Below are 6,000 nucleotides of genomic sequence, written 5' to 3' on the forward strand. Positions count from 1 at the left end.
CTCCTTGGGGAGCAGCAGCACAAGTTGAAGCCGGGGGCGGGGAGAATGTCTCCCTCGGGTGAGTGACATGGGCGATCCTCGGAACCCACACATTTACATCGGGTGGAGGACGCCATGCGGGACTGCTGTTCCCTGATTTGGTTTATCCTGCATTACAGAGGTAATGATACAATGGGACTCGGGCTCCGAGGGAGCTCGGTCTGTGTTTGCCCATATGGGTATAGGACGTTTCCAAGATAGCGTGGTCTCATAGCGCCAAGATAAAATTGGGGGCCAGGACTAATGTCAGATGCACGGTTATGTTTCGGCCAATAGTGCCTGGTAGGCCGGTATGGCCTAGCGTTGACCTGGACAGGGGCCTGCTTGGCGATACACACAAAAAATTGGGGCATGGGAATCGTATGATTCACGGCAGAAGTGGGCACTGGTCTACCCGGTGACCCAGACTGATGAATCCGTGCATTAGAATATGGCACAACTCCGAGCCTGAAGAGAAGCCGGAACTTGATAGTTCAGGGGTTGCAGCGTGGTGGGGAGGGCGAAGGGCGGTTGGCCCTGGTCGCCCTTGTGGCGGTAAGGAGGCCACATAAATTGCCTTACATTGTTAAGGGGAGTCCTCCTGCATACTCCCTAGGCCAGCACTGAGGGGGAGAGACGGTAAGCTCACCCCAGAAGAGAATGGAGACACCGGCTGGGGGCAAGGGCGCCAGTTTACAAACTAGGGCATGGGGCATCCGCCCCTGGTTATTCCCTACGAGCCCCGATGGGCAGCCTGGTGGTGGAGGGGTGGGCCCCTCAGGTGGCGGACAAGGACCAGATGGCAGTGGCTCACCTCTCAAGGACGCAGGTGGGTTGCGCCTTGCGTGGTTCTCAGTCGATTGGGGGACGCAAGGCAGAAAGCCCCTTAGTGCTGGAGCAATAGACAACATCCTTTGGGTATATAAATTGAGTTCTGTCAAACTTGCTGATGGATTATGATTTTAGGAGCAACTTAAATGTAATTATTGTTTAGCGATTGAATTTGATAAATCCCTATTGTGAGGAATTGTATTAATTATATATTGTCATGTTTGTGTGATGGTTTGTAATAAACATGGCCTCTTTTACCCACAACTCAGGTCGTCAAGTATTGATTTGTGGGTTTGGACAGGGGCGGGGCCGGGAACCAACCTGGGGGTTCCGGGGCTTTATATCTAGAGGGGATGTTTTATTAATTTCCAGGCCGAGGTGTTCAACTTTGGTTCCTACGGCTGATCCAAACCCAATCAGCAGGATAACTTCCGGCTACACAATTTACTCTAAGTTGATTCTTTATATTTACGTTTATCTTGCGGGTACGTCCTGAAAATCCTTCATGAAGAGTGTGCCGTGGACCAACCAACTTTGTGCATCGTCGGGAGCTGAAGAGGCAGGGGCAAGTTTTATGTTAATTCTTTTGTCCCCCGCGCTGCCTCACCACTTTTTCCTGATAGCAGCAGAGTGTCTGTTTTTTTTTTGTGTACTTCACACAATCGATGCAGTAGCAACCTTACCCAATTCTCGATTGCACCAACTTGCCAAAGACGTCAATAAAATTCATGAATTCGATTTACACTAAGCTAGCTTGTAGATATGAAGTGATCACTTTTCACTACCTGGGCTTGTAAAGTCAGCGATCACCAACTCAGATTCCAGAATGTGCCTTTGTTTTAAGAAGTCTGGCAAGTTTAAGATCCGCGATGACGTCACTCACTGGATGGAATCCTTCATGAATAGATGGTGCAGTAGAACTACAGAAAGACTGGTTTAACAAGCAATAGGCATTCCTCAAAGTGGCCCCATCTCGTTTTTGTGACATCACAAAGCACCCTGAAGGCCTCCGAGGGTCTGATCGCTTTCCACGCTCCGCACATTATATGCTCTGCCCCGGTCGATTCGACTTAATGGTTTAAAATTCCATGCAATGGTATTTCCTTTTAGCAGAATCCAGACAACGGCATTCCTCAAATTCCACTCCAGCACTTTGTTGTCTTCAGCATTACTTTAAAAAAAAAAATCTTACTTTTGTGATATTAATTTCCACTGCTTGCCATCAGGTAAAATGTCTCCTCATTTCATCCTAGAAATGCTCTTTTGTTTGAAAACATCTCATTACATTCTGTTCCAGCAGAATACACCGCAAGGCTTTCCTCGACATTCAGGTCAGAGATTTTGGCATTCCACTCTTTGAGATTCAATGCCAAGACGGGTAATTGCCTGGCACGATATTGCACTAGTCTCCACCTGCTTTTACTCCATTACAGAAGATAACATTCCATGACCTGGCGCTCCCTTACAAGGCATTCCACTAGATTTGTTAACACTCTCTTTGAACGTATTTACTTGCAAGGGATTCCCTTCAGGCAGATTCCACTCTATGCCACATAATTAACAGAAGATTTAATAAAACTGTACTTCTGTTCTATAACTCCCATTCAGGTATATTCAACGCATGGGATGCCACACCGGCTGTTTTATTTCACTCTCCGCCTCCAAACGCGAAATGGGACAATTCGGCAATGCTGCAGCTGGAAGTACTAACAGACACATTTCGTATTCAGTGACCCAGCACCAAAGTTTGAATCAGGGAAAACCGAGGGTACAAAGCAGTGAAACAATGTAATAAAACAATGTAATAAGCATTAGCAACGCAAAACTCGCTTATGGGCAAACTATTGGCTTTGTCAGTCAGGTAGAAATGGACTACGGGAAGGGAAGAGGACAGTCATCGGGAGGGAAAAAAAGAGGCTATGAAGTGGCCAACGCTGGGCAAGTCATAGCACTTTTTAGCTTTAGCTGAGTCAGCGCGCATGCGCTGCTCTGAGAGACTTTAGTAGGTGAGTTTTCAAAGTGCTGCTGGCTGGCGACAAACTTGCGTTCACACGAGCGTACACGCGCAAACCTCCAGCCTTCAGCACCATCTGTCTTTCCTCTTGCTTGCTCCCTGCCTCCGCCCCTCCCCCCGCCTTCGCGCTTACAAGCGTTCGGGATTCTCCCGTGGTGCATCTCCGTCAGGCAATATCACGCTCACCTTAAATGTATCTTCCATCGCTGCCTCAACATGCTTTCTCTTTCCACAAACTCGATGTTTGTGTTCCTTTATTTTGAGATGCTTTTAGTATTACTGTTTTGTGATTTAAGGAACATTAAGGAAATGTTACCGTGAAACTGGACAACGTTCACAGTGTTTATTTCTGATCGCAGCGGCTGCTTCATGTCCGTTGCACCATTCAGGGAGTCCTTTCGTTGGCGCCTTTATGAGGACATGATGAGGAAGCTGGAAACTTTTGGCACATTCTCTTTAAGAGCACAGTATGTTGGCGACTGCTTAGTCGACGAGACCTATGTTGCGCTTTAGATCTCAAAGCGCTATGCTGGGTGCAGCAGTTATAACTCATGAAATATGGGGTGCAACTCACAAGGAGGGGGCAGGTTTGAGTTCACATTGTTTGCAATCGAACTCCCTAAGATGATGGGCTGTGTGTATCCATTATCAGCACTCAGTCTTCGCTAAGTGATCTTGTTTTGTTTTTGTCGTTGTGTCCGTTTGACTTACAACGTGCTTTCTCTTTCTTCAAACTCGATGTTTGTGTTCCTTTATTTTGAGATGCTTTTAGTATTAGTCACACACACAACCACAACCACACACACAACCACACACACACACACAACCACACACACTCACAACACATACACACACAACCACACACACACACACACACACACACAACTACACACACAACCACACATACAACCACAACCAACCACACCCACAACCAACCACACCCACAACCAACCACACCCACAACCACACACACAACCACACACAACCACACACACAAAGGGTGGAGACAACTGCAGCAGGACCTTCGACTCGATCAGGACAGCAGAACCACCGCAGAAGGAACCCCTCGGCACGACCTGGGCAGCAAGAAGTTGTCACTGGAGACATCGTGAGCCTATGAACAATAGTGTCATCAATGATCTAATCCAAACTGTAAACTGTGACAAATAACATCCCTATATATTGCAGTACCACAAAAACAGCAATAAGCATTGGCATAGCCAATAGGTCTCGCCTTTGGGACCTTATAAGTGTTTTGCAATGCAACAGTTGTTGTTGCACCAAGGATATTGTGCTGCATAACTAAATACTTATAAGGTCCCAAAAGCGGGACCTATTGGCTATGCCAATGCTTGTTGCGTTTTGCATGTTTGTTTCACTGCTTTCTTGTGCCTCGGTTCTACCGAGGCACAAGATGGCTGCCAACACTTCCTGGTTTGAAGTGTTGACAGCCAATTAGCATAAAGCTCGTGCTCGGGAGGATCCGCGGCCCTAGATATATATATGTTTTTACTTTTGAATTTCTCAGCAACCACTGAACGGATTTACACCATTTAACAAAAAGGTACCTTTCTGAACCAAGGGCTAGCTCTTTGCCAAATTTGGTGTAATTCCATTCAGCAGTTCGGGCTGAAGCTGCGGCTAAAGTTTCCTATGGGAAATTTCATGGGGAAAACACGTTTTGGGACCCGCCTTTGTTCTCGGCCCCAGCTTGACGAATCACTGTGAAACTTTCAGTATAGGAGCGGACCGGAGTGCCCCACGTGTTTTGAAAATTTCACGAAGATTCGTCAACCGACGCCAAAGTTATTGGGAATAGAATGTTGCGGATTTCCTATGGAAAATAGGTCCTAACTACAACTACCTACTGGCGACCGCCAGTAGGTAATATAGATATATATGTGTAAAAATGAAAATGCCAATAACTCAAAATTTAGCAAATGCGAGACCTATTGCATTGGAAATGCTTGTTTTTGGTGTGCCTGGGCCGATTTTTTTATCCCAATCCAACCCTGGTTAACCACGCTTTGTAAAAGGAAAGCTAGGTGTGCATTAGTGGGTGGCAGACTGGAATGTCAGGCAGGGACGTCTCAGCCACCCCCTCCCCCCCCACCACCCTTTAGCAGCTACAGCTGTGGTGGGGTTTTTGATGGGCCTCTTCTGCCTGCAACCCAGCACACAAAGGTTCATAATTAATGCGAAAGGATGGATGGATTTAGAATCATGGACGAATGGGTGAGTGAGAGGGTGTATGGACACGCATGCTGAATGAGTGAAAGGTTGAACGGAAGGATGAGTGAAAGGGTAAACGTATGGATGAGTGAAAGGATGGATGGATGAGTGACTGAAAGGAGTAAAGGATAAATGGAGTGATTGAAAGGCTGGGTGGATGGACGGGTTGAAAGGGTGGTTGAGTGAAAGGATGGATGAGTAAAAGGATATATTTAATGATGGATGAGTGAAAATAGATGGATGAGTGAAAGGGAGAGTAGACGGATGACTGGATTAAAAAAGGTGGACAGATGGATGAGTAAAAGGGTGGATGGACAAATGAATGAGTGAAACGATGGATGAGTGAAATGGTGGATGGATGGGTGAGTGAAAGGGTGGATGAATGATGAGAAAGTATGGCTGAATGGGTGAATGGATAGGAAGAAATGCTGGATAAATTGACGGAGTGAAAGGGTGGATGATTGAATGGATGTGTCTAAGGATGGATGTGTGAAAGGGAGAAAGGATAGATGAGTGAAAGGATGAGTGAAAGAGTGTATGAATGGATGGAGTAGTGAAAGGATAAATGGACCGATGGATGGAGTGAAAGGGGGATGGAGTGAATGGATGAGTGAGCGAAAGGATGGATGAGTGAATGGGAAGATAGATGGTTGGGTGGATGAAAGGTGGACAATGGATGAGTGAAAGGATGCTGTAAGTATGGATGCGTGAAAGGGAGGATGGGTGAGTGAAAGGATGGAGGATGAGTGAAAGGGTAAATGGATCAATGAGTGGGTGGAGTAAATGGGTGGAGGGATAGAGTGAAATGATGGATGAGTGAAAGGATGTTTGTAAGGATGGACGAGTGAAAGAATAGATGGATGAGTGAAAGGGAAGGCAGATGGCTGGATGAAACAGTGGATGTA

This window comes from Triturus cristatus, chromosome 12 (assembly GCF_964204655.1).
Source record: "Triturus cristatus chromosome 12, aTriCri1.1, whole genome shotgun sequence".
Lineage (NCBI taxonomy): Eukaryota > Metazoa > Chordata > Amphibia > Caudata > Salamandridae > Triturus > Triturus cristatus.